The sequence below is a fragment of the Phymastichus coffea genome, unplaced genomic scaffold (assembly GCF_024137745.1).
Source record: "Phymastichus coffea isolate CEN01 unplaced genomic scaffold, Cenicafe_Pcof_1.1 PCOF00228, whole genome shotgun sequence".
Taxonomy (NCBI): Eukaryota; Metazoa; Arthropoda; class Insecta; order Hymenoptera; family Eulophidae; genus Phymastichus; species Phymastichus coffea.
In genome coordinates this window covers 38,878-62,466 of record NW_026707039.1, presented here as the reverse complement: position 1 = coordinate 62,466, position 23,589 = coordinate 38,878, and the positions used below count along the sequence as shown (strand labels likewise).

At 33.5% G+C, this 23,589-nt stretch overlaps 1 pseudogene; it reads right to left on the bottom strand.

The window, feature by feature from the left end:
• Positions 1-17,837: 17,837 nt before the first annotated feature.
• Positions 17,838-18,839, bottom strand: LOC131674315 (uncharacterized; annotated as a pseudogene).
• Positions 18,840-23,589: the final 4,750 nt, after the last annotated feature.

The following is a 23,589-nucleotide window of genomic DNA, read 5'->3' as shown; positions in this document are numbered from 1 at the left end:
TTCTCTTAATAAATAATAAAGAACCGGGTGATAAACGATTAACGCGTAGCCAAGCCCGAAATCCGTCTACATCTTGGACGGTAGGTATTGGCTCTGGACGGCTTAGGCATTCCGACGAATTTATACAGGAAAAATATGACGAGAAAAAAATTATAACCCCAAAATTCTATATTAGAGATAATTTATACCCTGACCTAGGTACATTGAAAAGATTTAACGAAGAATTAGATAGTTTAAAAATAAATAACGGATTGGAAGGGCTAATAGGGAGGTCAGCTCCAAACAGCTAATTAGGTTCTAGAGAAGATTTAGACGACGTCACTATAGATATCAGTGACGAAGTTTTAAATAAGTCCATACGCGAAAACCACGGTAGAAAATCAAATTTTACTAAAATGGATCAAGAAATTCAAAGGACCGTAAAAGCAAACCATCCAACTAAAAGATGCCTTAAATGTTGTACCCAACTTCAATGGAAACCCTAACCAATGGGTACCATTTACAGAAGGTTGTAGGGAAGCCTTAAATATGCTGCCTTCAAAATGTGAAGAAGATCTCGTGAGATTAATAAAAGGAAAATTAATTTCTCGTGAGATTAATAAAAGAAGAGGCAAGATCAACAATGGTTGGCATCAATTTCAAAACTATTAACGGACTTATATCCCATTTAGCTGATATTTTTGCGCCACCTCAAACCATGATCAATTGTTATGAGAACTGGGAAATGAATACCAGAAAGACAATGAAAAGGTCTTAACATACGCTAATAGAATTCGCCTATTAACCACTAGGATAATAGATGCAAAAAAGAAACAATACAATACCGATTCCATAGACATCGATGAGAAAAATGCTTTAGAAAAAAATGCATTTGTATGCTTTAAACGAGGATTAAAACCAGAAATAAAAATAAATCTCCCACCAGGAATTACTGCTACTAATGCCTTAAAAGAAGCTATCAAATTAGAGAAAGAATTAGAATTACAAAGAAATCTAAGAGGAAAAATTAACTATACTTCAGATTATCTACAACCCAAGAAAAATAAAAGAATGTGCCAAATTTGTGAAGAACACGGACATGAAGCTTTAAATTGCAACGCGTTCGTGAACAAACAAAAATTATGTAATTTTTGTAAAAAAACAGGACACGATACAAATAGTTGTATTGCTAAAATTAGGTTAGATAACCTAACTTGTCAAATATGCGGGAAAAGAGGACATAATGCACGCGAATGTAAATCAAGATTATAATGCCAAATTTGTAATAAAACTGGACACATTGCTAAGGAGTGTAGGAATAGAATTAGAACACAGGCTGTACACGAAATAAAATGCCAATTATGCAATAATAAATTATTATTAGGACACAGTGCTCAAAGTTGTCGAGATGTAGAAAGGACACAAGTTAATAGCGAAAACATATGTCAACTTTGCAATAACAGAGGACATACTGCAAAAGACTGCAAAACTAAAATTCCCAATTTTAACAATAATCAACTTCTAGCTAGTCAACCTCCATTTAATAAATTTGATAAATCTAAAACAGAATGCCTTTTCTGTAAAAAACGTGGGCATATAATGGCTGATTGCTATAAGAAGAAATGGGTAGATGGTCAGAATCAGGATAACGACAAGCCGTCCTCTGTAATTCTGACACAGAGGACGAATATGACTCGGATAGACAACAGCGAAGAATCAGAGGATGTTCGACTATTCTCATAAAGAATCAAACTCGATTTGCCGCCAAAGTACCCATAATAAGTGTTAGTTTTTTTGGAACTATATATGATACAATGTTAGACAGCGGATCAGAAGTTAATATTATGAAGATTGAAGTATTACAACAATATTTAGATAAAGGATATTAAGAATAATAACTTCATGAAACATTTATCCCGAGAATTGTAAGAAAAACTCGATGTTTTGAAGAAAAAGAACTCAACTGCTAAATTGTGGATACAATATTTTAAATATGTTATCATAGCTTTGCCGTTTATAGAAGCAGAACGCTTAGGCGACTGGGAATTGCATTTACAGAGTATTAAAGATATGCTACCAATATTTTATTCCAGTGGCCATTGCGCTTATGCAAAATGTGCCCAAAGGCCATAGACGACTTTGTATGGGGCTCTGGGCCCAGAAACCGATTTCAAAACTGAATAACGGATCATATTTGGGATGCTAAAAGATGGCTTTTCACCGGGTTATAGCTCCCGAAATGCACTTGGGGCAAAATAGGACCCAAAAAACCGCTAAAAATCGTGATTTTTGACTTTTTTCACGTTTTGGCCTCGTAACTCAGATGCAAATCAATATTTTTCAACGTACTTGTTTTAGTTTTACTGGTGAGAAAATTTACTAACAAATACATTTGTTTTTATTTTTTTTCTGAGGCTTTGGAGCTCGCTAGAGCGCTTTTTCGGACAAAAAAAAGCACTTTTTTTCATTTTTTTTATCTTTTTCTCCATTTTTGACCGGGAAGTCGGCCCGTCGCTAACTTTAGACCTATTCCATTCGATTCCTCGGAAAAAAATACAAAAGAATCATGCTTAAGAAGTTAAAAAGACGTGGTGCAATTTTGCCAGTGAACCAAAGCTCAACGCACAATCATTGTAACCGTGGTTTCGCCTTGCAATAGTTCTCCGCATTGATTGCTATACCGCCACGGGCGCACACAGAAGGGATATCTGTATTTCCGAACATATATCTTTATGTATTTTGATTCGCTGAATCTGAATTTCAAGTCAAAATGATACGAAAACCCCTGGAAATCTCAGAAAAATAAAAAAATAGCCAAAATCGTAAAAAATTGGAAAAAATGATGTTGATGAGTGTGAGAACATTCCATAACATTTTTGTATTTTTGATTCATATTGGGTATGTTTCTTACGTATTTTGATGCGCTGAATCCAAATCTGCAATTATATATAATATTATATGATTAAAAAAATAGTATCGTACACTTATTTTACAGCCACTTTGGAAACTTGAATTTGACAATGGGTCTTGAAATTGGATCAATATATACAGTTTTTCATTCATTTTCAATAAAAAACCATTTCTTCTAATCATAAAATATATTTTATAATTATGCAATTTCTGCGGCTCTACCTAGATTTAAGAATATTATAACTTGGTGTTGGAAAAGGTACAAAATGAAAAGATGTGTGAATAAGTAAAAATGGATTTATTTTTGAATTATCCATAAATACTTGGTAAAATATATTTATATCTACCATAATATATATATAATAGATATACCTTAAGTTTCAGTCACTATCAATATCATTGCAATCGTCCTCGATATCACTGCTCAAATGTTCTTCTAGATCTTCTTCTGTTATATTCTCTTGTTCAACAGGTCCCACTTCTTTTTCAATTTCAATTTCGTCGCATATATCACTCGCCAAATCTACCCCTTCTTCTAAGTAAGTTTTTCAGCCGGTTTGAAAATTTTATTGTCATATCTTGCTAAAGCTAGATAATATATCACAGCTGCAACATGGCAGCAACAACCTACAGTCCTCAACCCATTAGGGCAATCACAAGTGTACCTTTGAATCCCGTTGAGTCCAAAGGTATCAGGCTTATAATCTATATAACATTTGTAGACCTTCCTATTGACGTGGCGTAATCTCACCAAAACTGAGATAATATTTTTATGTTCTTTGAGATATTTCAATTGCAGATTACCCTCCTCATCTAACATTTCGGCTAAGTACGATATCGCCATAGCAAGCTGGTAGGTACCAGAAAATAGTATTTTCAAATCTCGTTCAGACATTTCTGGAAAGTCAACAAGGTCAGTTGCACTGAGCTTTTGAAAATTTTTGATTTTACGACTCCAGCCTGCCTCTGTCACTTCTTCAGCAAGGGTATTCTCGGTGAAGGTCGGATTCAACATTTTGTTGATTATTTCGTCACTGATCTTGTCATCTGTTTTAAAACGTTTACCGAATTTATTGTTTAAATAACAGGCTATCCGGCAGAGTGACTTGGCTTTTGGAAGCATTTTATTGTCCATATTATGATGAAGCAGCTTGAATTTTAATTTGATCTGTCCATGTACTGCTTCAATAACCCAACGTAACTTAGTTACAATACGGGAGCTATTTGCTTCTGCTGTGGGAAGCTGTTTTCTTTTTCCCTTCAAAGCGGGCATTAGAACAACAAACTTTTTATCTTCTAACAACTTAACTACATCTCTGAAACCGCGATCAACGATAATAATGTCGCCTTCTTTCATTAATCGAAATACACTGTTGGGATCAGCCAATACTTTTTTCATTATCTCTGCATCAGTAGTATAGCAATGTATGTTCCAGCACACCTGCGGGGGGTCTGTAACCCTTTGACCCCACCGGGCTTAACCCTTTGGCCCCCTGGCTTAACCCTTTTATGTTAATAATAATTATTATTGTTAACAATTATTATTAACAATATTCGTGGGGGGGTCCCTTGGTTTAACCCTTTGATTCCCTGGCCTCTATCCCTTCCATGTTAATTATTATTATTAATGTTAATAATTGTTTATAATTTTTGAGGAAGGTTTCTAAGGGCTCCTAGTCCCTAGGGCTCCTAGTCCCTAGGGACCCTATACCTAGTGCTTTCAGTCTAATTAAATTTAAATGTTTTTTTTTTAAAGTTATAAATATATATTATTAACAATTTACTTGCTACATTGAGAATGAAACGAATATAGAAAATAGCGACGATTTTTTGAAAAAAATGAAAAGACAGACCGGAGAATCGGACCGGAGTCCTCTGGGTTGGCAGGCTAGCGTTCTACCACTAGAGCCAATGCCACATGTACCTTAGAGGATGCATATTGTGTATATTAGCTACACACGTATACATTTGGTATAGGGCCCGAGCGTGCGGAGGAGGAGGGGAGCGTATGCTGTCTATAGTTCTGGCCTGATGGAGATGCGCTACTATAGTAGTATTAAACGTATGCTCTCTCTCTAGCTCTGACTCAGCGTGGACCACAGTGCGAGGAGGAGGGGAGCGCATGATCAGCTATGCTTACTAACTACCCTATTATCTTAGGTTAATTATGTCTATCATAAATGTAGATCACAGCTGGTTTGAGGGTGATCAAGCTTCTCTACTACTTTCAGAAAGAAAGAGCATCTATGCTTACTACTTTCCCTCTTATCTTATGTTACCTATGACTATCGCAAATGCAGATCATAGACGGTTTAAGGATGGTCAAACAAACTCATTAGCGCGGACGCGTGACCATCTGCGTTTAATGTGTTTTTTTGCGAATGACCATGAAGTTAGCGGGACGTCAAGATTTATAGAGTTTTTAGAAAGTGACAAACTTTCTAGCCTACATGGGGTGGGAAAGGGTACACCATACGTCCTATCTCACTCAAAGAATGTCTACGTTTGTGTGTAGCGTTACATATATTGTAGAAAATTCGTACCTGATAATAGTGTGAGTGTTCAGTAGGATTTTCGTTGGTCAGTCTTAAAGGAACCTTCAAGCGGTTCACAGTGCAGTGCTAATTGTTTATTATTATTATTTAAACGTTAGTAATTTTTATATTTTTTATAAAGTTATAAATAAAAAATAAAACAACAATGGAAAATATTGTTAAAGCGTATGAGTTTTTAGAAACTGTAAGTATAATTTTAAATAATTTAAAAATAATTAAAATAACTTTTATAATTTTTTAATAATATTATTATTCAATTTCAGCTTACCACTTACCAGCTTCCGACCATGCAGAATGTGGCAAAAGAGCCGTTATATCGGCTCTTAATTTTAATATTAATTACCGTAAGTATTTTTTCTCATATATTTATTTATTTATTTATTTATTTATTTATTAATTATCATTTATTTTCAGTTGCAACGATTTGTGGAGGAGAGCAGTCCTCAAGGACTGCAAATCATAGAAATGAAAGCTATGGTTCAACAAGTAAGTATTATTATAAAATTATAACAATTTATATTTTTTATTAATATTTAATTGTCTTATCTCTTTTCAGTGGATCAAGGAATCTATGGCGGCCAGAATGATGGCGCATCAAGTCGCCTATCAAATTGACAAAATTGTCAATGATCGCGTCAATGCAAAACTAGAGCAACATAAGCGTGCGGACGCGATGAGGAGGCAGCAAGAATCCGCTCGATTGGAGCGGAAACGGAAAGCCGACTTGGCTAAAGCGTAGCAAGACGAACTTGCTGCGAAAGTTAAGCGAAGGCTTTCCAGCATAAACAACATTGCTGCACCATCAACAACAGCCATGGTGAATGAAGGTAATGGGTCATCTTCGAGGCTGTCAACGTCATCTGCGTCGATGACATTATCATCGTCATCAGCAACGTCGAGGACAACATCACCAGCGACGTCAACAGCAACCTCATCGACAGCAACATCCGCAGGCTGTCAAAGAGGAGATGATACCCAAATTGATAAACCACTCGATTTAACAGCTAATGTTAGTAATTACGTATAGAAAGAATTAATAAATTTAAATTAAAAATAATAATTAAAAAATTTTTTTACAGAAAAAAATTCCGTTGGTAAAAAACGTTGAGTGTGTTCGACGGAAAGTAATTTTGATTCCGGCTCAACCAACCATCAGGAAGCCGACTCGCCCCTCTAAGGTCGTCGGATCCAAAAAAATTAAACAATAATATTAAAAAGAAAAAAAAAATTGTATTTTTAATTTTATAAAAAAAGTGATAAATTAAACTAAAATAAAAAATTAATAATGTTTTAATTTACTTAGGATCTACCAGTGCCCCCACCCCCATTCACCTATTCCACCCACCTACCTACTCTCACCCACTCACCCACCAATATTCATCTACATAGGTTAGTAAGGTAGGATGCTGTAGAAGTTGGTAGGGTATTTAGTAAGCTGTATGATGGTCTCTCTCCTTCTATAGTAGGGAGCATAGTAAGCTTATGCTAGCTAAGTTTGGGCCCTCCGAGAGGGGATAGCGTCTCTAGCTTACTAGGTGCGTATATATATATGCTCTCTCTCTCTCTCTCTCTCCCTCTTTATCTTATACTCATATTGTAGAAAAATATTACCTGTTAATATTACAAGCGTTCGGTAGGATTTTCGACGGTCAGTCTCAAGGCAAACTTCGAGTTAGTCATAGCACATTGTGAAATTAGTTTTTCTATTTATTTGTATAAAAAATTTGTGTTAGTGAAAATGGAAAGTATAATTAATGTTTGTCAGCTTCTAGAAACCGTAAGGTAATCATTTTAAAAATTAAAAATAATTATATATATATATATAATTTTATTAATTTTTAATTATAATTTACAGAATACTAATGCTATCCCACGTGAGCTGCTGTATCGGCTGCTCATTGTTATTTTAAACGTATAGTAAGGTCTTTTTATTTATATTATTTAATATTTAATATTTAAATATTTATTTATTTATTTATTTTCAGTTGCTTAGGTGTGCAGGCAACGCACAACACTTTGCCCAACTTACCTAGATTATTGCGATTGTTCGTGAAGTAAGTACATTAATATTATTATTTAATTCTATACATGTACTTATATAAATTTTTCATTTTTCAGTGGATCAAAGAATCAATGACTGAAAGACTGGTCGCACAACAATTGGCCTATCAGATTGAGAAGACCGTAGAAGAGCTAGTGAGGGCGCAGCTATGTCGCCAGAAGCGTGCAGAAATAATGAGAAAAAAACAAGAATTCTCACGATTAGAGCGCAAGAGAAAAGCTCAGCTGGCCAAGACGGTGCAGGATGAATTAGCGGCCAAAATAAAAAAAAGATTAGTTCCAGCAGAATCATCGTCATCAGCGTCGCCCTCATCTGCATCATCTTCAGTATCGGAGACGTTGTCATCGTCGTCTACGTCAGCATCGTCTACGTCTACGTCATCTACGTCTGCGTCTGCAACATCATCGATGCCTTCGCTCGACATTTTACAACAAGATAAGGCAATTGATTTGTCTACTAAGGTAAGAAAATACTTATATTTATTATAAAATTTATATATTTTATGCGTTTATTTTAAACAAAATTAATTAATATTTTTAATATTTTACAGAGAACTGTGCCGAAGAAGCCACAAATCAAGAGTAGTGAGGCTATTCGGCGTAGAATAATTATGATTCCAGCTGAACCGACAACGAGAAAGCCGACTCGCCCCCTCAAGGTAGTAGGAACGTATAATAAGAAAGAAGGCAAAATAAAATAAAATAATATTGTTTTTGTAATTATTAATATAAATTTTGAATAAAATAAATAAAAATAAATAAAATGCTGTTATGTTATGATTAGGTATTATATATTTAAAATTAAATTATTATTATATTTAAAATTGAATGTTTTTATTCATAAAATTTAACGTGATGTACGGTATGTTACATATTTCAATTTATTTAGCTTATATTTAATTGTATTAATTCCAATTTATTTAGAGAGTCAACTATATTAAACTAATTTCTTCACATCACCGCTGATTGGATCTGCCAGTGGGCCCTCCGACAGAGTGCCTTCCCCAACCACCCATCCACCTACTCCACCCACCCACACTCTCCCGCCCACCCACACCCACCTACAGAGGTTATTAAATTGGTAGGATGTTTTATAAGCTATATGATGGTCTCTCTCACTCTCCTTCGATAGTAGAGCACTTAGTAAGCTTATACTGGCTAAGTTTGGGCCCTCGGAGAGGGGGTAGCGTCTCTAGCTTGCTAGGTGCGTACGCCATATATATATATATATACCATATATATATATATATATATATATATATATATATATATATATATATATATATATATATATATATATGGTATATATATATATTCAAAGTTCAATTTTGAGAAATAATATTTCAATCGCAATTTTGAAATAAAAGTTTCTTTCATATTGTGCTCAAACGTAATTTTTTTTCGAGCTATTAATAGTATTTTACGATTCATTCCTATTCGAATTCCTATTGACATCAACTATAATTTTAAAATTTAAAAAAATTTCTTATTCAGTGTACTATTAATTTATTATGAAATAAAAGGAACATAATTTGATCTATTAAATAATTTGGTACTAGCCAAGTTGTTGTTTGGGCCTTCATGGGTTGATAAGATCTTTATATAATTAGAAGAATAAAAAGCGAGAAAAGTTCGAATTTTTTTTTTTTCAATTAAAAATTCAAGTCTAATACAGTGATATGAAAATTTTAAATTATTTTCATTTATTTTTGTTCTATAAAAGATTACTTTTTCAATTTCTTTGGATTTTTCATTCCATGAATTGATATTTATTAATACTGAAAATTAAAAAAAAAGAAGGAATTAGCAGCTGCACGATGATACATAACTTGGAATTGCATTAGTTATCCTGTAACGTCGGGCCATTTATTATCAATAAACTATTTTTTTTTCTCATGTACTTTTGCGTAGCTTAATTTTAACTCTGTAAACGAGCAAAGGAGAGCCTTCAGCTGAAGCGGCTGGAGGACACGTGAAAATAGCCGTCCCTTTGTCGCGCGCTTTCCGAATTTTACCTCGAACGATCGTAAAGTTTTTTTTGAGTAGGTTTAGATATAGAGTAAAGGAGCCGCGGAATTCCGCCTGCATCCTGTTATTCGATTTCACCCAAAAGATTTCCACTTTTAGAAGCCAAAACTTTTGCTATATAAAAAAAATCTTAATAATTAATTTTACATAAATGAATCGGGAAAATAACAGCATGATAGGAAAATTTCGCAGCTTCTTGAAACCTCCCACACACTTTTTGATTAGAAACATAGTTGCCGCGCAATCATTGAAAATAACTCAAAGTTTTTAAATTATAAATTAGAAAAATGAGGTAAATAGTCGAAAACAGTTACTTGAATGAATTTTAGCAAATCAGTTATACAGTCCACAATTAAATAATACCCCTTTTTCGTTCCAATTTATTTAAACAACGAAGTGAGTTAATTAATTAAGTTACTAATTGTAAACATGTAGGATCAAAGATTTTCGCGTAAGATATGTTAAATAATAAGAAACTTGCGTTATTTTTAAGAATTAATTGTAATAATTTTACGTAATAAATAAATTAATAATTATAAGAAAAACTGTAATAAAAATGGTATTTGGAGAGTCATCTAGCGAGATAAGGCCCAAACTCTTGAACGCGCGCCCCTAATTCTCACTACGCCCCTGAACCAATTAGGGCCCGAAATCCGAAGGAGAAAAGGAGGGAAAATCTCAGTCAGCCAATTAGAATTCATTGGCATTTCCACTCTTCCCAAATTTTAAGGGACTGAAAGAGGGATTTTCCTCCCAACCACCCCCAGGGTTTAAAAGGGCGTGCGCAAGCGAAAATCGCTCTCTCTCGCTCCTCGCAAGCTTCTAAGTTCACCTCGTTCGACCAAGTGCCAGGTCCAGATTGATTTCTCCAAGTACCAGTACATTAAATAAAAGAAAAGTAAGTTGAAACAAAATTTTGTAGCACTATCTCTTCTTTTCCTCTTCTTGTTAGAGTAGCCGATCAAAACTCGTGAGAAATAGGTCTTCGAAAAAGTATTTCAGCAGGAATTGGGATACTTTTTCAATAAGACAGTCGCGCTGTTAAACAAAAAATTAAAATACTTTTTATGTGATAATTCCGGCAAGGTTTGGGATTTTCACATCCAAGTCCCGATTCCATTGGACCCTGGTGTTTGATGGAAGGCTTGTAGTCCAGTTTATTTTTCACTCTTTTTACGCGAAACGCGAAGTAGAAAAGCTCTAATTCTCCAATCGCTCGTCCCGGTTTAAGCGTACGCACGCAAACCAAATAGAGCGCCTAAGATTACGTCCGCCTCAGACGTACCTGAGATAGTGACCGGGACGTCACATAAAATTTTTGGAGGCCCCGGAGGGATAAGTTGGAGAAAAAGAGCTTTATAGGGTACTAACAACCTCATACTTTCCTGTCTTCTTTTTCTTGTATAGAAAATTACGGATTTGAAAAAAGTAACGGATTTAATACAAATTAACGAAATTGAAAAAAAAAATCAACAAGCTTGAAAAAAAAATAACGTATTCGAAATAAATTAACGAATTTGAAAAATATAAAAAAATTTGAAATAAAATAACGAATTTGAAAAAATATATAACAAATTTGAAATAAAATAACGAATTTGATAAAAATATAAAAATTTGAAATAAAGTAACGAATTTGAAAAATATAACAAATTTGAAATAAAATAACGAATTTGATAAAAATATAAAAAATTCGAAATAAAGTAACGAATTTGAAAAATATAACAAATTTGAAATAAAATAACGAATTTGATAAAAATATAAAAAATTCGAAATAAAGTAACGAATTTGAAAAATATAACAAATTTGAAATAAAATAACGAATTTGATAAAAATATAAAAAATTCGAAATAAAGTAACGAATTTGAAAAATATAACGAATTTGAAATAAAGTAACGAATTTGAAAAATATAACAAATTTGAAATAAAATAACGAATTCGAAAAAATATATAACAAATTTGAAATAAAATAACGAGGTAGCAAAATTGAGAAGTTGCAAAGATTTAATTAATAAAATAAATTAAAAGCGAAAAATTAGAGAAAATTATTACGTATCAAATAAAAAAAAAATTTTTTTAATGAAATCTAACCTTTTTTTTTCTCTTCTGCCTCCTGTTATGCCTCCCTTTGTAGAATTTAGCGGTGTTTCGTACGATTTAATAGAAACGGTAGACCAAGTTGTAGAAGATATTTCAACAATAAGAGAAAGTCAAGACGCGGTAATAAGTCGGGTAAATAGTAATAGTAACGATATTGCGAAAATAAATCAGAACGGTCGTAGTTTAAGTGCACGTGTTACGGAATTAGAGTTAGAAAATAAGAACAGAATTTACCAGATAGCTAGTTTAGGACATCTCTGCGTCAACCTTATTGAATCTAATACAGCTTTAAAAAAGGAAATAAAAAAACTTAGGAAGCGATCAGGAATTAAAGATAAATTAATCTCCAAAACCGCAGTTTCGAACAAAGTTTTAACCGCAAAAATCGCGAAATTAACCTTGAAATTAGAAAATTTAAAATTATAAAATAATATTACTAATTAATTAATTTAAAATATTTTTAACATAGTAATCTTATTAGTTAAACCTGGAAAAAAATAAGGAAACTTAAGATAGTGTTAGTTTTTCATTTGTATTTTGACTAAGCGTGATAATTAATAATTTTTTTTTTCTTTTCTTTTGCCTGTTCAATTTTAGTGAACGCAGAAAATCGGCCCATTAGAAAGAAGTTGACTAAGTGTCAACGTAGAAGGTTAGTGAGGGAGATCCAAAAACATCCCGACGCTCTACCTAAACACATTTATGAAGCCGAAAGAAAAAAACAATTTCAAATAAATAGGGAAAGAAGAGACCTAGACCTGCGGATAAAAACCTTGTTAGCCGACAACAAACCCTTCAGTTGCAAACACGGGAACGACCCGTATTACTGCAGGCTTTGCGTGCAGACATTCGAAAAATTAGGGCCTATCCCTAAGAAAGTAATAACCCCACCGAGTCTGCAAGAGCCTGCAAAAGAGCCGCAACAAATTAATAAACAAAATTGTGGAAAAAGGGACCTAAACAGGCTATATAAAAAATTATTTGCTCCAGATAAAAAAATACTAAAGAAAATAAATCAACGCAAAGAAGAAAGGAAGAAAACAGAAGAAAACAGAAAAAGGGAAGAAGATAGAGCGAAGGAAATAGAAGAGCTAGAAAAGAAAATAAAATTAAAAGAAAAAGAAATAAAAGCAATTTTAAAAAATTTATAACTTATTTTGTCTTTTTTAAAATAAATTTTAGTTAAAATAATAAATTGGTGTTATTTTTTTTTCTCTCTCTATTCCCCTATAAAATTATAAAAATATTTTTTCCTCTTTTTCCCACTCTTAATGAATAATAAAGAACCAGGTGATAAACGATTGACGCGTAGCCAAGCCCGAAATCCGTCTACATCTTGGACGGTAGGTATTGGTTCTGGGCGGCTTAGGCATTCCGACGAATTTCAACAGGAGAAATCTGACGAGAAAGGAACCATAAACCTAAAATCTAACATAGGCGATAATTTATACCCTGACCTAGATAAGTTAAAAAAATTTAACGAAGAATTAGATAGTCTAAAAATAAATAACGAATTGGAAGGGCTAATAGGGAGGTCAGCTCCAAATAGTCAATTAAGATCTAGTGAAGATTTAGACAACGTCACTATAGAGATCAGCGACGAGGTTTTAAATAAGTCCATACGCGAAAATCACGGCATAAAATCAAACTCGGCTAAAATGGATCAAGAAATTCAAAGGACCGTGAAGCAAACCATCCTATTGAAAGATGCCTTAAACGTTGTACCCAACTTCAATGGAAACTCTAACCAATGGGTACCATTTACAGAAGGTTGTAGGGAAGCTTTAAATATGCTGCCTTCAAAATGCGAAGAAGATCTAGTAAAATTAATAAAAGGTAAACTAGAAGGAGAGGCCAGATCAACAATGGTTGGCATCAATTTTAAAACCATTAACGAACTTATATCTCATTTAGCTGATATTTTTGCGCCACCTCAAACCATGAATCAATTATTAGGAGAATTAGGAAATGAATATCAGAAAGATAATGAAAAAGTCTTAACATACGCTAATAGAATTCGCCTATTAACCACTAGGATAATAGATGCAAAAAAGAGACAAGACAATACAGATGCCATAAACATTGATGAGAAAAATGCTTTAGAAGAAAATGCATTTATATGCTTTAAACGAGGATTAAAGCCAGAAATAAAAATAAATCTCCCACCAGGAATTACTGCTACTAATGCCTTAAAGGAAGCCATCAAAGTAGAAAAAGAATTAGAATTACAAAGAAATCTAAGAGGAAAAATTAACTATACTTCAGATTATCTACAACCCAAGAAAAATGTAAGAATATGCCAAATTTGTGAAGAACACGGACATGAAGCTTTAAACTGCAACACGCTCGTGAACAAACAAAAATTATGTAATTTCTGTATTTTTAAGAATTAATTGTAATAATTTTACGTAATAAATAAATTAATAATTATAAGAAAAACTGTAATAAAAATGGTATTTGGAGAGTCATCTATCGAGATAAGGCCCAAACTCTTGAACGCGCGCCCCCAATTCTCACCACGCCCCTGAACCAATTAGGGCCCGAAATCCGAAGGAGAAAAGGAGGGAAAATCTCAGTCAGCCAATTAGAATTCATTGGCATTTCCACTCTTCCCAAATTTTAAGGGACTGAAAGAGGGATTTTCCTCTCAACCACCCCCAGGGTTTAAAAGGGCGTGCGCAAGCGAAAATCGCTCTCTCTCGCTCCTCGCAAGCTTCTAAGTTCACCTCGTTCGACCAAGTGCCAGATCCAGATTGATTTCTCCAAGTACCAGTACATTAAATAAAAGAAAAGTAAGTTGAAACAAAATTTTTTATCATTATCTCTCCTTTTCCTCTTCTTGTTAGAGTAGCCGATCAAAACTCGTGAGAAATAGGTCTTCGAAAAAGTATTTCAGCAGGAATTGGGATACTTTTTCAATAAGACAGTCGCGCCGTTAAACAAAAATTAAAATACTTTTTATGTGATAATTCCAGCAAGGTTTGGGATTTTCACAACCAAGTCCCGATTCCATTGGACCCTGGTGTTTGATGGAAGGCTTGTAGTCCAGTTTATTTTTCACTCTTTTTACGCGAAACGCGAAGTAGAAAAGCTCTAATTCTCCAATCGCTCGTCCCGGTTTAAGCGTACGCACGCAAACCAAATAGAGCGCCTGAGATTACGTCCGCCTCAGACGTACCTGAGATAGTGACCCAGACGTCACAATGCTTTTACTGAAATTGAACTTATAGAAGATAAAATTAAGAAAAAATATTTAGATAATTTTCCAAAATACATATTCACAAACTTATCAAAATAAAAGACAGAAGTTTTTTTATTATTCTCAAAGAAATAGTTCAGCATAACTAATAAATTGGTACTTTCAAAGTATTTGATAAAATCAAGTTTATGATCAAGTTTATGTGTAGAAATATTAACATTTTCTTGAATTATATTTTAACAGATCTCACTTCATTACAAAATAATCAGTTTCAATAATTCCAAATATTCTGGAACTGATCAAACTGTGGCTAGTATACGAATATTTATTACTGATAAAACTTATTTGAAGCTTTATTTGACACATGTACATCAATCATATTATGCACCAATAGAAAGTTATTTATTCGGATTTAAGTTTATCCCTAATACAATTTTTAGTGTTGAGTTTGTAATATGTAGATCTGGTTAAGAAAATAGTTAAAGCATCGTTCTCCAATTTCATTTGGTAGCAATATTGTTTCTTTGCAGATAGTTTGCAAGTAAGTCCACAAAAGCAAGTTTATTACAAATGTTTGAGAGAAATTTCTTCTGACTGATAGGTATTATTTTATCTTGAGAAATTTGTACATCAGCTCCAAAATTTTTTTCTATTCTACAATATCTTTCGTATGATTTTACTCCAATTAATTCATTGTTATATCCATCAAAAACGACTGTAATATTTTTTGCAAAGTGCCTGAGATATAATAAATATGATTTATAAACGTCTTGATATGTCGAGTTGTGGGGCCAAACTACAGTATTCAATAGCCAGCCCCCATCTATTACATAAATCGTATCTGAATCCATTAACTGTAATTTATCATTACAAGATTTCAGCAAATCGTATATTTTCGATTTCTGTGATTTTCTCATCAAACCTTTTTCATTAGATAAACTTAAAGGAAAAGGTGTAAGTTCATATGCAAAAGCTTCAAGTGTGTTTTGGGGATCCTCACGAACAGTATTACAAATCCTTTGAAATAATAAATGTGTATCTATAGTAGACAATCCACTATCATCTTCAAGGTGTGTACCAGTAGCAACACTTGCCAGAGTTTTCACTTTATAAATACGTGACAGTGAAATATTGTTAGCATTTTTGCCAACCATATCTTCCATTCCCAACAGGCCCTTTTCGACTGCTTTGTAACAATCTATCTCTGGTCCACCAATAATTCCCGTAGAAAGCGATACTACGCCATGTTTATTTTGGTTGAAAGGATTATGATTCTGAAGCCATGTTATAAATTCATTGATATCATTCGTATCTCTTTTCATTCTGCTATCAGAAAGATCGACGTGCTGTTCACTAGTGTACGATTTTAATCCACAATAATTTTTTAAACACTCCATTACATTGAAAACCGACGGCATAGAAAATAAATAACGTGCCACAACGCTAGGGTTACGCCTCGGCTATGCTTCAAGTCCGTTCCAAAAAATCTATTCAACGTTTGTTCGATAATCATAACGCTCCATACACCAGACCATGCCTTATCTGATCTACGAATGGTGAAATAGCCATTCTTAGTATAACGTTCAAATTCATAATGGTCCATCGACATATCTAATATTTCCATATCTTGAAGATAAATTTGGGCACATTTTGCATAAGCGCAATGGCCACTGGAATAAAATATTGGTAGCATATCTTTAATACTCTGTAAATGCAATTTCCAGTCGCCTAAGCGTTCTGCTTCTATAAACTGCAAAGCTATGATAACACATTTAAAATATTGTATCCACAATTTAGCAGTTGAGTTCTTTCTCTCCAAAACATTGAGTTTTTCTTCCAATTCTCGGGATAAATGTTTCATGAAGTTATTATTCTTAATATCCTTTATCAACAAAGATTTATTCGCAAATTCACCAACAAATTCTTCAAAGAGTTCATCTATACCAGCGGTGTTTGTGATTGATTTACAAATGAGGATAGCTATAGCAGAAAAACTTAAAATATGGGCTCGTATTACTCTTGAAAATGCATGCCCGGTGAGCATTTTTTTTACTGATTCTGACGCATATACCATCGACCACATTTCCTCAAGTCCACTTTCGTCCATGATGTAACCAATTGCTCCTAAGTAGGACATTAATAAATGCAAACCTCCTAAGCGAACAATGACGTTTCTCAATTCATTAAACATCGATTGTGCAATAATACAACGGGCTTTCCAGTACAATGGTTGATCAAATGTGACAAATGTGGTTTTTTGACTGATCTTATGAATTTCCGTAGCTGCATAATGTAATGCAGTATTCAAGGTTGTTAATTTAGAAGGCGGCAGATTAATAAATGGTAAACATATTATATTAGAGAGTGAATAATCGATATCTGCTGATATAATCTCCATGAACCCTTTCCAAGATGGTAGCTTTGTATTTTGTAATGCTTTACCCCATGCATATGTTGCATAATGTACTGGAAAAATTGGTCGATTTCCGAGGTGAAGCGTCTGTACAGATTTGAATTCTATGTTATCTAATGCAGCTGATTCTATTACGCTGAAGGGTATTGTTTGGATTTTTTTTCTCTTTGATATTTCTTCCGCGGTTGGCATTTTCGTACATTTTTCAGAACCACCCTCTACTATAACATGAAAATCAGGCGTCTAGACTGCGATACCCCCTAAACAATGAAAAGTTTCGCGACCATCTAATGTTCCAACATTGTGATCGGTATTATCGAATATAAATTAAACAAATGCACTATTAACATGATGAATCGGCGGGTTGATGATTGTTGAGGCTTCATATAATTGAATAGATGAATATGATGCGCATACTCCAAATTTCGAAAGAAGGTCAATTACGATTCGCGATCCCGTTTTTCTATAAACATACAATCCTAGAGCCAGCTGTAAATTCGAAAGAAAAGCTCTTGGACGTGTGTAAGTCACCATACTATGTGCAATCATGTCGATTTTCTTTTGATTTTCTTCGACTCTTCTCTTTCTTCCTTTACTATTTAAAACGCCGTCGAGGAAGTTTTTCTAATAATTGTGAAATTTCTGAATTCACGTTATCAAGAAATTTTTCAGCTAGTGGGTACAAAGAATTTTGATATTTTGCGTTCAAAATTTCAGACCGCAGAATTTCAGCAGTAAAATTTAAGACGGCGTTCTTTTCGAAATCGCTTATTGACTTTTTACTGACCCAATCGCTACATATTTGAGTGAAATTAATTTTTTTATAGTAAATAAATGTTTCCCGACCAGGATGTTTCAAAATAAAAATATCATCGTTGTATTTATCTTGCAATCTATTGCACAATAGTTTATTGCTGATTTTTTTTTCATTCAAACCATGCAATTCCGATAAAGTAAATTGAAATTTGCCACTTTTCTCAATGTAACTACATATATTATCAATTACACGATCTCTTTCAATGTCAACATTAGAAGGTACGGGTTCTTCGTCATATGGGTCGGTTACTTGTTCTGAATGTTCTTCTTCTAACGATACTTCCGAAGGTTTACGCCAGAAATTAATATAACACGCATAATGGTATTGAAAGAATTTTTCCTTAAAGGACGTGTTACGAAGTCGATTCCATACTGCTCCACCAAGTTCATCATATTTTGTATAAGCTACTTTTAAAATATTCTGGTAAGTATATAAATGTTGTAAAGTAAAAACTTTTTTCTGATAACGGTCTAATAATTTATTGCAAATAAAGCAATATCCATCAAAATTAAAATTATTTGAATCGTTAGAAGTTGTGGGTGAATATAAGGAAGATATGGAAGATTCTCTTTTTCTTTAACTCGTCGATTTCAACGCAGAATAACGTTTTCTACAGCTTTCATGAAAATTGACTGTAACGGCGGCTCAAAAAAACAAAAAAAAAATAAAAGAGACAAAAAAATACCGATCACACACTTAGCTCGTAAATTAAAATGAAAAACTGCGTACAGCTGAATAAAGACAATTTTTCCAGTGAACGGCAGTTTTCAGCTCACGCATCTGGCAATTTTCGGATGCTGGAGACAATCAGAGCGATTTTACGATCGCGTCATCCGGAGTAGCCAGATTGCGAGCATCTTTAGAAAGTAGAGATCTGCAGCGCACATGTGCATCCTGCCGATAGTACTATTATTTTATTTTAAATAATTTATTCTCATTACTACTAATTTCTTTTAAATTAAAGAAAGCGCATTTGCTTTCAAGTTTCTTAAAAAATTGCGAAATTTATCTATTGTAAGTAACATTCGAGTAATCAACAAGGACTATTTTAATTAATGGTTTTTTGCTCGGATGTTTTAATTTCATACCTAAATATAGATATGGGAATAATTCATTATCTTCCCGTATTTATTAGTTTATTTTCTTTGCGAGTTTTGTATGTATAATTGTTGGATGCGCTCAACTTTGCGTTAGACAATTTAAGAATGGCTTGAACGAAAGTTATTAATTATATTTATTGTAATTAACTCTGATATTTTCAGCATTTCTCAAAGCTTTTTAATAATTAATTAATAGTTAAAACTATTAATATCCTGATTGTTTTTAGATAAATGTAATTCTTAACTTTTGTTCTGTCCTTTAGTTTTATTATAGATTAAGAAATATTTTTGTAAAATTAGAGTACCACACACACAATTAATTTTAAATATTGCCAAGCGATAGGTCCCCCTTTACGTTATTTTATCGCCAAGAGTGTGGTAAAATAACGTGAAGCATTACTATAGTGCCAAGCGTGTGGTGTAGTAAAGCTTCGATCCTCCGTCGCCGAAAAAGGAATTTCCCGCGATAGTGGCAACGCACGTCCCGGTTATTGTCCGCAAGGATAGACCAAAAAGTGCGCCTGAGAATTGTTCCGTCAACCGACGTCACAAAAAATTTTTGGAGGCCCCGGAGGGATAAAAGCCATTATCGTGAAATTTCTGTAGGCCTAAAATCTTCTCTTCCTTCAATTTTTCCTAATGATTTAGTTCGTTCGGATAATCGTGAAAAGAAAAGAGAGAAAAAAAATCATCTGAATTCATTAGAGTATTTTAGTTCGTGCACTTAAAAAAAAAACTATTGTTCCAAAGTAAAGTCAATCGAAAATTATTTTTTTTTTTTTGCTATTAAGTTTTGTTTCCCTTTCCACATTAAACGGATTAAACATTTTTTTTTATTGCAAACTGCTCTATTTGAGAAATTTTTCCTTATCGTATGCCAAATTTTGGATTCTTTTTTTAGTGAATTCCGGATTAATAAAAAAATGGTTGCCGAAAAATAAGAGGAAAGCTCGCGCCAGGGCACTTCAAAACCATCCCGATGGTCTTAGCAAAGAAATTTATGAAAAGTATAGAATCACATATGGCAAGTTATCGCAGACGTCGCCAGTATTAGCACCCATATCACCTCCGAAAACAACTACAGTAGCCCCAAAAACGATTGAAGAAAAATTAAAATATATTCGGGAAAGGATTTGCACCCACGGAAATAATCCCGAATATTGCTCGTCCTGCATCAGTGATTTCTCCGACAACTTCAAAATACCACGTAAGAACGTGCAGAAGGACTGTTAGCTGAAAGAAGTGAATTTAAACGTAACACCCATCACTGACATCGAAAAATTATTATTTAGCAAAAATAAGAAGGATCGGAAGAAATTTATTCAAATTCAGCGCACCAAGTACTTAATAAAAGATTTACCAGCCGGACTAAAAGCTCCTCCTACTACCTCATTTCGAGCGAAATCAAAAAACCCCGGAAAAACAGCAACTTCACTGGAGAAACAAATTTTAGATACGGAAAAGGGAATACAGAAGACTCGAGAAGAAATTAAGAGAATGAAAAAAGAGTTTAACTTGTAAAACTTCTACTATAAAAAAGAAAACGAATTATTGGCAATAAAATCTATAAATTGAATTCTAACCTATATTTTATTCCTTGTATTTTGGAAGCCCTTGTTTTCAAATGATTCCGTTAGTTAGAACACCAGAAATTTCAGTTAAAATTCCCCTCTTGAAGAAATAACGGTAGAAGTCCATGAAGTGGCAGATAAACAAATTGAGATAATTGATAACATTAATAATATTTTGACGGATAGATTACCTAGTATCCAAGCCGAGTTTGTAAAAATTGCTGAAGTTATAGAATCACATAAAGAAGGAATTAATTTAAATATTACACGTGAAAATATTCTTAAGGATAGAGTAGACGAATTAGATAAGACGGTAGAAACCGACTTCGCTCATTTGCATCGCCTAAATAATCAAGTTGCCCAACTAAAGCTTGAGAATAGTGTTTTAAGCAAAAAGCTTGCAAAATTCCATAAAATTATTAGACAACATAATAGAGTTTTAAGTTTAATTACTAACAGCTTTGATTTTAAAATCCAAGAATTGTGCTATTTATTTGATAAGCTTTCGCTCAAAGTATAATTTGCCCTATTTACCTTAATGAGTGATAACCAACGCCTTACGCGCAGTAAAATTAGAGGACTTACTTGGACCGTTTCAGTAAAACCTAGTAGTTTAAAAAATCAACCGAGGATTTGACTCAATTAGAAGATCGTGACAGTATAAGAAATACTTCGATAACACCTAAAGGAACCGATCAGGATCTAAACCAAAAGTTAATTAGTCCAGGCCCGAGTGAGATTAATTCAGATAAAACTGTAACTGAAAACCAACCAATAGATATAAATTAGAAAATTAAGAGTCCAAAACAAAAACTACAATCTATTATAGATATCCCACCCTGTAATAACTCACAAACTATTAAAATGAATGAAAACGAAAAAAAAGAAGAAATACCCACTGTCCACGGGCAGGTTGTGTCTCTGAAAGACACACTGAACGTTATTCCGCGATTTGATGGGAGACCTGATCAATGGACTCGATTTGCGGAAGGATGCAAGGAAGCCTTGGCAATGATCCCGAAACCAATAGAAGGTAATTTGGTGAAATTGATCAGGTCAAAATTAGAAGGAGAAGCTAGAGATACAGTAATTGGAATTAATTTTGGAACTCGAGATGAATTACTAGAACACTTAGCAGATATTTTCGGATCTGCCCAAACGCTTAACCAGCTTTTAGGTGAATTAGGAAATGAATTTCAACATGATGATGAAAAAGTATTAACTTTCGCTAATAGGCTGCTATCGACAAAAATCATTGAAGCTAAAAGGAAAATTGACGGAATTGAATCAGTTACGAATGAATATAAACATGCCCTGGAAGAGAATATTTTTGAATGTTTCAAGAGAGGATTAAAATCAGAAATCAAGTTGAATCTAGCTCCCGGAGTCACCCCAACTAATATACTAAAGCTCGCCATAAAAGCAGAAAAAGATTTAGCTATACAATCAGTACTTAGATCAGGATTTAAAAACAAAGTATCAAATCCAAAAATTATCAATTTATGTCAACTCTGTAATAAGGTAGGGCATGAAGCACTGAATTGCCTTAACATTACAAAGCCTCTTGGAAAACAATGAACATATTGTAAGAAGTCTGGGCATGAAATAAAAGATTGCTTCTTGAAAAAGGCCAATGACAATATTATCTGCCAAATTTGCGATAAGAAAGGTCATAACGCTCGTGAATGTAAATCACAATTGAAGTGCCAAATTTGCAATAAAATAGGCCATATAGCGAAAACCTGTACATATCGCGCACAAGTTAATACAATCAACGAAATAGTCTGTCAACTGTGTAATCGAGTCGGACATACTGGTAAACAATGCCAAAATAATTCAGGAATAGAATGTGCCAATAATAAGAACCCCACATTTGATAAGTCAAATATTATATGCTTTTATTGTAAGAGATCTGGACATATGATAGCTGAATGCATAAAAAGAAAGGTCAATGAAGCCCGGAATCAGAATCAGGGAAACGAATCACGGTCCCCGCAGTCGAGCGCAATGCAGAGGACCAATACACCACAAATGCGCCAATCGAACGAAGACAGCGAAATGTTGCTCAGTCTAGTCCCTTAAGTTCAAGACTTTTTGCAAAAGTTCCTATAATAAGTGCTAACTTTTTAGGAAATAAACGAATGAAAATAATGATTGATTCTGGATCAGAAGCTAACATACTTAAAATGACCCTTTTACAAGACCACATAAAACACATTGATAATTCAAAACGTACCTTTTTGAGAGGAATTGACTTCGAAACCGTACCCACACTTGGCGTAATTATCTTGTTAATTTTCGGAAAAGCCACTGAATTTCAAATTGTTCCAAGCAATTTCCCAATACCCTATGAAGCAGTTCTTGGAGCCGGATATTCGCTGAAAAATGAGGCAATTATCGATTTTTCTACCCGTCAATTCATTGTTGGCAATCATAAACTTTATTTTGAAGAAATCAACTATCCCGCTCATACTAGTTTCTGTTTTGTTCACAATGCCAATATAAAAGATATAGATAAAGTATCACCTAAAATCAGAATAATTAACCGCCCTACTAACTCAAAAGAATACTTCTTATTAGATGCAGGTTCAGAAGTTAATCTTGTAAAACAACACCTATTGCCTCCAGGAAACGAGATAGATACCACGAAAGTAATTTGTATAAGAGGTATTGGAAACAACTTGCAAATGACATTAGGAGTTACAGAAATAAAGTTATTCGGGACTAATACAGTTTTTCATGTAGTTGATGATAATTTTAGTATGATAAGTGAAGGTATATTAAGCGCACTATTTTTTGAAGACTCAAATGCTGTACTTGATTTTAATCATAAAACATTCAAAGCAAGAAACTTTGTAG